Source organism: Pangasianodon hypophthalmus, chromosome 26 (assembly GCF_027358585.1).
Source record: "Pangasianodon hypophthalmus isolate fPanHyp1 chromosome 26, fPanHyp1.pri, whole genome shotgun sequence".
NCBI lineage: Eukaryota > Metazoa > Chordata > Actinopteri > Siluriformes > Pangasiidae > Pangasianodon > Pangasianodon hypophthalmus.
This window is the reverse complement of record NC_069735.1, coordinates 6,894,643-6,905,821: the sequence shown is the minus strand read 5'-3', so window position 1 is coordinate 6,905,821 and position 11,179 is coordinate 6,894,643. Positions and strand designations below refer to the sequence as shown.

The window sequence follows — 11,179 nt, the reverse complement described above, 5'->3', positions numbered from 1 at the left end:
GCCCAGATGGTTGGATGTAACAAATGACCATGTGTCCATCAGCTTTTTTATTTCCTGCTGATTATCTGAATTCCACTGAGGGTTTGAGCCCTCGCTGGTTGCAGTCAGGCAAGGTATTATTGGTTCAGGTGGTAATGCGTAGTACAAAGGCACCGTTGAACTCATCATGTGTTTATTATGTTCTGGCTTCCAATGATAAGGGCTGAAGGAGTGGTATTCATATCCTTTTCCAGCCAGCAGGCCATATCTGTCATTAGCAATGTCCAGGACTGCTGCTGTCTTTCTAATGAAATCCAGTAATGAAATCCAGTAAAATAGCCCTTACCTTGTCCTTGACTTCTGCTAGGTTGTCCTCTGGCAGTAACATTGCCATGAAGGTAGCTTTGAAGGTCCTCCAATCATGAACTTTGGTTCTCTCAGCCTTCCACCAACTCAATGCTGGGCCTTTCAACACCATACTCACTGTTCCCATCAGCTCAGCACTGGGTAATAGCCGGATGTCCAGGAAGTTCTCGCATTGTTCTAGGAAGTTAAGGACTTCAGAAGTTTCAGTTGACTCTCCGAAGGTTGGGATATCTTGGAGGTCTCGCGCAGAATGAGAAAGCACCTGATAGAACATTAGTAGGCATGGTTGTAGGCTGCCACATCTGTTGACACATAGCCTAAGGCCTCAGAGTACAGTGTACCCTCTGTGTCCACAAGAAGGTATTCAGGACATCCCTTGTTAGTGTCTGGGAATTTAATGTGGAGTTTAGGGCTGCTTTAATGACATTAATTGACCTCCAAAGTGTGGAGTACTGGGAAGGTTAAATGAAAATTTAATCTGGTGTGCTGCAAGCTGTGCCTGTAAACCAGGGTGCAGTAACTGAAAAGCTTCCTGGAGCTCATGGATTCCCCCTTTGAAGTTGGTACCTTAATCAGAAAGAAGCTCAGACAGTTTTCCATGATGATAAATCTCCTAAGTGCCATTAGAAAGGAGTCACTATCCATGCTGGCTAGCACCTTGATATGGATAGCTCCAGTAGTAGGGAATTCCCCAGTGTTTGTCATTCCTAAGGCCCATTCTGATCAGGTAAGGTCCAAAGCAGTCTTCACACTTAGAGAAAAATATAGGCTTTTGAAGGTAGAGACATGCAGGAGGTAGATCTGCCATATGTGGGTTGATACTTGGCACATGCATGCTGTGATTTTCCTTACAGCTTCTCACCCATGCAGAATCCAATACTTCCTCTGAAGTTCTGCAAATAGTTGCTCTGCTCCAGGGTGTTTCAGGTGGCAGTCAGTGTACAGGATTATCAGCTTGGTCAAGGGATGGCTAGAGTGCAGTACAGTTGGGTGGATCTCTTCATCTACCAGCTGGTCACTCGTCACAATCTGCCACCTACCCAAATAATATATAGTGTAAGGTCATATTCTGGTGCCAATGTTAATAAGTTTCGAAGGCACAGGCACAGATTTCCCAGCTCCCAAACGCAACATGCTGTCTGGGGAGCTTTCTTGCTGGGCTGCTCTCAGAAAATTTCTGTTTCTCTATAAATATCTACACTTTTGTTTTTATCCTTGTTTGGTGCCACCCTTTGAAGATACTGTGCTGTTTACTTTAACGGCTACTGAAATTACTAAACTGCTGTGGGTTTGAAGGGGAAGGAGATGTGGAAAAAGTAGATAGAAAACAAGTTTTAAGTTTGCACACTTTCCCTGCATCATCTTTACTATTTGTAGGGAAGATCAGTGCTACTACTGCTTGTGACAGTCGCACAAATGGTGGTCCTTGGGCCCAGTGATTCTCTCCAATCAGTTCCAGTAGAGCTTTTCCCCAGATTATATCATCCAGTGGGTTGTTGACTGTGTCAATGTATTGTCAGGCCTAGATGCTGGTTAACTCCTGTATCTCTGCAACTCTGGTACCGACAAATACCTTAAATCGGCAGGACTCCAAGCACAACCAAGTCAGGACTGTTGTGGTGTCTGTCTTCAGTGTGACTCAACTGATGCCCAGGGTAAGCTCTTTACTTAGCAAGTGAGCCAACTGGGCTCCTGTCAGTGCTGCACATAGTCTTGGAATGCTGAGCTGTCTCCATGGTGTGACCCATGGTCTAGCAACTAGAAAAGCCACTTCTGTATGTCCCAGTGGTGTTTCAGTATGCAAGTAGCCAAAGCAGCTATATGCACATTTTGAAGTATAGCAAAATTGTGCACTTCATACTGGATTGATGGGCAGTCTAGTTAAGGATTCACACAAAAGTGAGCAAGACTCAGCATATCCAGGTGCTCCAGTTCCCTTTCGCTGGCTAGACATTTTTTTCAGAAGATCTCTAGGCATTCTCTCTTTTTGTCCCATTCTCACTTTTTATCTCACAGATAATTGTTCTAGCTAGATAGAATACTGTCAATGTTACTCATGGTTGGTGATGATGAAGTAGGCAGTTGGGATTTGTACTGTTGAGTGTCGGGGTGGCAAAGCCAGCATTGCCTGAGTGCTGGTTCATGAGGGGCCACCTTTGTCTGATTTAGCCAAAGCTCACTACCCTCAGACCACAACTCCTTAGGAAGGTGTCTGGAATGTTACTTGCCCATTGTCTAAGTTCAAATCCTGCTTTCTTTAGCAATGTTCTTAGTTTTCAACCATTTTCCTTAAACCCCCCAGTTTGGAGAAACTCTGTAAACAGCTGTCCACATAAAAATGTCTCTCAACCGAGTCATGAACATCTTCTCCTGGCATACTGGTAAGCATGGACATGTGTCTGGAGTGCATAGATTGCACAGCAAGGTGAGCAGGTGGCTCCAAATGGGAGACCCCTATACTCATACACTCTTGGAATGGCATCTTATCAAGACTACGCCATAGAAATTGCAGAAGTGGTCTATCTTCTGGCAACAGTCTCACTTGATGAAACATTCCTGTTAAATCACTGCTCACAGCAATGGAATGCTCCCTAAAACTTAGCAGGAAATCCAAAAGAGTAGCACTTAGATTAGGTCCTGGCCAGTGGTGGCTGGTGTAGAATTACATTTTTTTTTCACTGGCACTAAGGGGCCTAGCCCAAACCTGTTCCAGCATGATAATGCACCTGTGCACAATGTGAGGTCCATAAAAACATGCACAGTAGGCCTGGGACAATTGACAATAGTATGGAGAATCACTGAGAGATTCTAACTCATGTGATGCTATCAAGTTGAATGATTTAATTGTCTGTTGGAAAACATGGTGGGTGTGGCTTTCAGATTGACAAAAAGTGTGTTGTATTTTATAATATGTGTTTCTTTTACACCTGTTTTGTAGCCTATACAAACCTTAATAAACTGTGTTGTCTGACTTCAGAGCAGAGCAACAAAACATCTTTCTGATGTATCTTAGCTTCCCTTGTCCATGCTGCCAAACAGATAAAGCCGTGAAAGTCTTCACTTGCAAACCATGAATGGAGATTTAAATTAAGAAAATGATACAGTGTGCTGTTTATTGTCACTATTCACTATTCACTATTCAGTAGCGAATTTAATAAGTATTGCTGCTGCTGTTCAACGCAGGGCACATGCACATGTAGTTTTGTAAGCATTCCTGACCTGAACGGGAGATTGGCAGTTGGTTACAAGGTTTCGCCCCTTTCAGTGATTTTTAATCATCATATGTAGGAGCCGTGCTTCTTGGTGGGACAAACAAATATTTGAGTTTAATCTTATATTTGAAGTTCAGCTTACAGTAGTGTTCAAACGTACCAAAACTCCCAGACTGTCCCACCAGGGGGCATTATCAGACTGAACATTGATGTAACACTACACTTCTTATTAGATGGTTGTATGAAAATATGTACATTGTATAGTGAATTATAATAAGTAATAGAAAAAGTATTTAACAATGACAAGAAGTAGAAAAAGTACTGCAAAAAAATTATATATTATATACAGTTATGTATCACAGTTGCACTGTGGGACGAAGCACTAAGGAAAAACATTTCACTACATTAATACATCGCATGTATGTAATGTATGTGACAAATAAAGAGCCTTGAACCTATAATATTGTTTATAGTGTTTTATTACCTTCATTGTCATATTGAGATAAACAGGTTGTGGTTCAGAATCAGAACATGCTATTGATCTTTAATATTAAAATAATAATAAAATTTCTTTTTAGTACTAGTGTACAGAACAATGAAAAAACAACATAAGTCCATAAGAAAGATAGGTGGAGAAAAACCTTAGGTGGGGCCAAATCAACAGTTGGGTACATTCTTAAGAAGAAAGAAAGCACTGGTGAGCTCAGCAACATCGAAAGACCACGGAAGACAACTAAAGTGGATTGCAGAATCCTTTCCTTGGTGAAGAAAAACCCCTTCACAACATCAACAGTAGTCAAGAATACTCTGGAGAAGGTAGGCGTATCATTGTCAAAATCCACAATCAAGAGACGCCTTCATGAATGTAAATACAGAGGGTTTACACGAGAACAGGAAAGCCAGATTAGACTTTGTCAGAAAACATCTAAAAAAGCCTCCCATGTTCTGGAATAAGATTCTTTGGACTGATGAAACCAAGATTAACTTGTACCAGAATGATGGGAAGAGAAAAGTATGGTGAAAGAAAGGAACAGCTCATGATCCAAAGTATACCACATCATGTGTCAAACATGGTGGAGGCAGTGTTATGGCATGGGCATGTATGGCTGCCAGTGGAACGAGCTCACTGGTGTTTATTGATGACGTGACTGCTGACAGATGAATTCTGAGGTGTACAGGGCTATACTCTCCGCTCACATTCGGCCAAATGCTACAAAACTGGTAGAACACCGCTTCACAGTGCAGGTGGATAATGATCCTAAACATACTGCGCGAGCAACTCAAGACTTTTTGAAGGCAAAGAAATGGAATATTCTTCAATGGCCAAGTCAGTCGCCTGTTCTCAACGCAATAGAGCATGCTTTTCACTTACTGAAGACAACACTGAAGGCAGAAAGACCCACAAACAAACAGCAAGTGAAGGCAGCTGCAGTGAAGGCCTGGCAACGCATCTCCAGGGAGGAAACTCAGAATTTGAGTTTTGAGAATATGGGCTCCAGACTTCAGGCAGTCATTGACTGCAAAGGATTTTCATCCAAGTATTAAAATTATTGTTATATTTACAATTATGTCACTTTGTCCAAATTCCTTTGAGTCCCTGAAAATGGAGGTACTTTGTTGAAAAGGGCTATAATTCCTAAATGGTAAATGCCATATTTTTGTGGAACCTCTTAAAATAAAGCTGAAAGTCTAGACTTCAATCACATCTTGATTGTTTTATTTCAAATCCATTGTGGAGGTGTATAAAGGCAAAATCAGAAAAACTCTGTCATTGTCCAAATACTTCTGGATACTGACTGTAAACAAACACTATGTGAGGGTATGCATTTTTTCTTTTATACTTTATGAAATAAACAGATTATAATTCTAATTTTGTAGGGGAAATATTAACCTTCTTTTTGCACTGTTTGTATTTTTATCTTTGTGATTATCATTATCTCATCCATGAAGCCTATTATGTCTCTTATATGACTGTGTCTGCAGAATGAGATTTCCTAAATCAACATTCCATTCTCAGCTGTTTTGACGGTAGTCATGTGAACCTTTGAACACCTGCATAGGCACTGTCTTAGGATAAAAGGTAGGTTTCAGCTCACTGTTAAGGCGGAGACAAGAACATCTTCTTGTCCCACCTCGACGATTTAATAAAATCTTGAGCCTTAGGTATTCTTGTCTCCCAAATGTGGTCATTCCATCTTCAAGAACCATTTCATCAATCCTACACTGCGTTAACAAATTGTGTTTGATAAAAATGAATAATTTAAAACAGCAAAGAATGCAAAACTGAAAATAATTGCACAATACAGATTTAGAATGCAAATATTTAGATGAGGCAAATAAAATTACATAATATATGGGCATAAATTGAGGCTTAAAACAAATGCACACATACTTCAATTAAACTTCTCAAAAATTTTCTCCTAAACCATGAATTATCACCCTAGACTTCCTTGAATTTTATTCAAATTAAGGACATATGTGATAAATAGAACAAATTTACATGCAAGCATTTTCTCCTAAACCATGATTTGAATTGTCACTCAAGACTTTTTGAAGGCAAAGAAATGGAATATTCTTCAATGGCCAAGTCAGTCGCCTGATCTCAACCCAATAGAGCATGATTTGAATTGTCATACTGGACTTCCTTCAATTTTATTCAAATCAAGGACAAGTGTGCTGCTATCTATATTTGTGTTGCATGAATACAAAACATAATGCTTTTCCAAGGCTATTATTTTTACAAGTGGAAATCCCCTGGGTTACATAAAAAACTTGTTTAAAGCTTCACCTCATTTTATTAGTCTGTTCATAAATCATTATAGCTAACAACTAGAACAGGGTGTGTGGTGTTCTGTTGGGAAATCATACACCAGAGGTAGGTGCCATAAAACGTGGTTTTATTACATCCATGCATAAAGGGCCAAAATGTTCAATATTGTTTTCACTTCGATGGTTTAGTCATATTTCAGGCAGTGGGAAGTGGTTGTGCAGTGGATAAGGCTGTGGATTACTGATCAGCAGGTCAGAGGTTCAAACCCAAGTAATCCCAGCACTGTTGGACCATTGAGTAAGGACCTTAACCCTATCTGCTGCAGCTGTGCTATGTCATGACCCCGCTTCCTAGTACTCACCTTGCTCTGTATTACATATAACCTTGCTCTATATTACATGTTTATAGATCTGTAAAAAAAAAAGAAAAAAATCATGGTCTACATGATGCTTTGGAGTTTCTCAGGTGGCATTCCCATTGCTTGAACACAGGTCGCAGAAGAGAATAGATGTTTCCCTCTCCTGATGCCCCAGTCCGACAGATCTCGCTGATTTGATCGCTGAACTCTAGAATTCTCTGATCAAATAGAATAAGAGATGTTACAATTCCCCATAAGATAAGTTTTACCCCATCCTCTGCTAAATACCTGAATGGCTTACCTTACTCAGATAAGCCCCCATCTTCTCTGGCTCTAACGGAGGCCCTTGGCCATAGTTCCTGAGTTCTAGCCTAACAGCAGACAAGCGAATTTGAATCTGCTCTGTGAGCGATGGCAGTGATGCCTGTGAATAAGGAAGAATATCTGATAAGAACTGGGCCACAGTTTCATGTGACTGTACATAAATCTTTTGACAGTGCTTTAAAACTTGCCCTGATATGTTCAACCAGCTCTTTGGTGAGCCTGGTAGCAAGGCAGCGTGTTGTGACTTTCTGTTCTTCCAAAAGATAGCTGGAGGAGATAAAATGATATTATTAATGTTGCATAATATTGTGTATTGCTTTTGTTTTTGGATGAAGGAAATCAGCTACCTAAAGTGACTGTGGGACCTGAAGAACTCTGTCTCCAGTCTTGCGGCCTCAGTCAAGGAGATGTTTTCATTCATTAACGCTCTGACCCCTACATCGTACCATTATGTAACCTTTTTTCAGAGGAACAACTTTACCCTGCATAACCTGCAAAATGTCAGCTTCTGCCCCTTTATCCACCAAATCTGGCTTTGTAAGAATTGCTGTGGAAATAAAGAGAGCAATGAGGAAATGCAACTAAAAATTTTTCAACTCAAAATATTCAAGTCTGACACATTGCAAATTGCCTTTGGAAATAAAGTTTTTAATGTTCATCTGAACTTATACCTAAAGTTCTTGTTCCATTAGGATCCACACCCTGTGCCATCCGAAAATTGCCTCAGTTGTTGCTATGTCCACATTGCAGGGTACAACAACCAAATTAATGGTTTCTCTCTTCTCAATAAATTTCAATATAAGCCGTCTAATCTGAAAACCAAAAGGTCAACAATTTTTAAAAACAATTACAAAATCCTGCATGCATGCTTTGCTATTCATGTAAATTGTCTATACACCTGATCTCCGATATCTTCAGGTTGGCCTTTCACGGGTACTCTAGTTATACCAGGTAAATCAATCAGGCTGAGGTCACATACATCAGGAGACGTGATCTCTAAACACTTCTATACACAATACACAACAAACAAACCACTAATTCCTTCATTCTTTCCTTCCTCCCTTCATTCATTCATTCATCTTCAGTAAATGCTGGTCAGTGGATTCAGAGCCTATCTTGGGAAAACTAAGTGGGAATACACACATTACACACACATTTGTACACTTATTTTGAATTTACAGTACGGTACCATATCCACCTACCAGCATGTTTTTCAGAAGTGTGGGAAAACCAGAGAACCTGGAGGAAACCCAAAGGGAGAACATTCAAATCTCCAAACAGATACTAACTTGAGTTCAGAATCAAACTGAGGACCCTGGAACTGTGGAACAGCAATGCTATCCACTGCACCACCCACACACTATTACGCTGCAATAATCATTCTTCAGTTGTGTTTCCCATTTTGCCGTGTTGGAGCCTTTGACTTTGTGTTTTGTTCTAATACACTTTATGCATGTGGATCCTTACTCCATGTCTCTGAATCCCATGATACAGTAGGCTTCGCCAACTACCATGGATTCACCCGAGGTGCACAAACTCCAAACCACTGTAACTTTCCAAGGCCAGTTACTCAGCAGTCATAAAGAGTGGATTCAACAAATGGCCAGTATAATGGAGGAGATTCTCAGAAACAGTAGAGGGGATCAGCAAGCAGTAATTGTGTAATGTGTAATTGTGTTACGACAAGGCCTCGACGATGTGCTCCAAGCTGAGCTGGCCTGCCAAGATGATTGCCTGACACTTAAGCAGTTCTTTGAGCTCACTATTCACACAGACAACCTGTTTAGCACCTGTAAGTCAAAGCCCTCTCCTGCCAGGCTTCTACGGCCCATCTCATCCAGGAATAAATGGAAATGGCCCAAACCAGCCTATCCTCAAGGTTATAACTGCCCGTCCTTTTCACCTGTTGCCGCAGACTTCAGGACTCAGGCCCTGTATTGACTAAAGGAGATTGAACAAGGTTAGGGTGAAATACCGCTACCAACCAGCCACTGAACAGGTGAGGGGAGCTAAAGTATTTGCAAAATTTGATCTTCGAAGGGCATATAATTTAATCCACATTAGAGAAGTTAATGAATGGAAGAGTACCTTCAAAACCAACACCAGACACTATGACACTACTGGCTAGTCAATGCACCTTCAGTGTTCCAGGCCTTCATAAATGAGGTACTTAGGGAATTCCTGCACATTTGCGCGATAACTTGCCATCACGTTATTTCAGCATATTTCAGCAACAATGCTGTCTTTTTAAAATAAATATATAAAAGCTAATGCCAATTGCTTAAAAGCAAACATGCTCTTGGTGGTGGTTGTGAGTCTTTTGAGGTTTATTTTCGCTTCTATAAAGTTTTGTGCTGTGTGTAGAATATGGCTCCAATTTATTTGCAGTCCTTCCTTAGTTCACCTAGTTTGGAGCAGTTTTATGCCTGTAGGAAGGATGATCTGTTACAGATTGCAGAATATTATAGCATACTTGCTGTAAACCACATGGTTAGAAAAGAGATCAAACAAATAGTTTTAGCTAAGCTGGTGGAATTGAAGGTTCTTCATTTAAGTCCTCAAGTCGATACTACAGTGGGTGAGTCTAGACAGGATGTAGTAAAAATGCAGGCCCCTGCTGCAGTTGAGGAAGGAGAGGTTACACCACAGGTTAGAGCAACATTACCTCATTTTGATCCTCTTCATCAGCTTCCCACGGTTCTAGGGATGAGGCTTGCCTTCAGATGCCTCTTGCAAGGTTCCAGATGTTGTCTGAGGAAAACGCACATTGTGCAGAATCTGGTCTGATCCTGTAAATTCCTCCTGGCAAGCTCCACCAGTTGTGCCACCTCCTCCTGTGCTCCCTTCTCCTGAACCTCAGGTGGAGTCACCTCCAGAGCTTTGTTTACCTCTGACTCCAGCCATGTACCAGGGCACTGTGGAATTCTAGGGCATGAGCAAGCAGCTGCTGCTGCTAAGGAAGCCTCATCTAAAGAGCTCAAAAATGCCCCATTAACTGTTATAAACTCTTATGTCTTCAAAAAATGGCAATCCGATTGGGATCAATGTAGTACAAATAAACTTCACAAAATTAACCCTGTTGCTTGTAGAAAATGTCGTGTCTACTTGGATAATGCAAGTGGGACCATATCATCTACACCTGTTGCCGAGTAGGCCACTCCAGACTCACTCACAAGTTTTTATTAACGGGTGAAGAGTCTCCTTTTTTGCCCATTATGCCAAAGTCCAATATCTCTGAGGCATATTTTAATGGACTGTGATTGTTTCAACTCCTCTAGTACACTTTTTTTATTTATTAAAGATAAATAAAGATTTATTAAGATTTTTAATGAAGTGAGGCCAGATTTCGTTGCATTCACAGGCAAAACCCAGGTCTCAAACCAAGACAGTAGACATTCAGAGCTATTAATTGTTTAAACAATCTGTGCAACAAGAAACACCTGTCAGTCACATGTTCCAGTATTTTTGATCACTCGAAAACTGGGTGTGTTGAAACAAAAGGTGCCATGTTCTAGCTTTTTCAACACATCTCGATGTAAAAATCAGAAAATGAAAGCTGAAATTCTGATCTATCGTCTCATATTCATCTTTTGATCTCAAACCCAAATGTCTTCAGTGTATAGCAAAAACAAAAGAATTGGCCTTGTAACCTGGGCTGTAACCCACCTCAACTCATGTCCGGTTAAATAAAATTTTGAGCATTAGGTCTTCTTGTCTCCTAAGTTTAGTCATTCTATCTATAAGATCCATTTCATCAATCCAACACTGCACTGACAAATTGTGTTTGATAAAAATGAAATCATTTAAATTTTAAATGGCAAATAATGCAAAACCAAAAAAATGCTGAGATAGAATGCAATTAGATGACTGTGGTTTGAAAAAAAAAAAAAAAGCATACCATATGGGATCTTGAGGTTTAAAACAGATGTACAGATACAACACTTCCATTTAATTTCCCAAAAACTGCTCATGCTTATGCTATAAATAAATAGAACAAATTTACATGCAAGCATTTTCTCCTAACCCATGAAATTGTCATACTGGACTTCCTTCAATTATTCAAATCAAGGACATGTGTGCAGCTGTCTATATGGGTTACATGAACCACATTAGATGCTATAAAAAGATACTTTAAATGTTTAAAGCTTCACCTCATTGTATTAGTCTGTT

General features: G+C 40.2%; 1 pseudogene; it reads right to left on the bottom strand.

Moving 5' to 3' along the window:
* Positions 1–6,759: 6,759 nt before the first annotated feature.
* On the bottom strand, positions 6,760–8,523 carry LOC113537734 (interferon-induced GTP-binding protein Mx-like; annotated as a pseudogene).
* Positions 8,524–11,179: the final 2,656 nt, after the last annotated feature.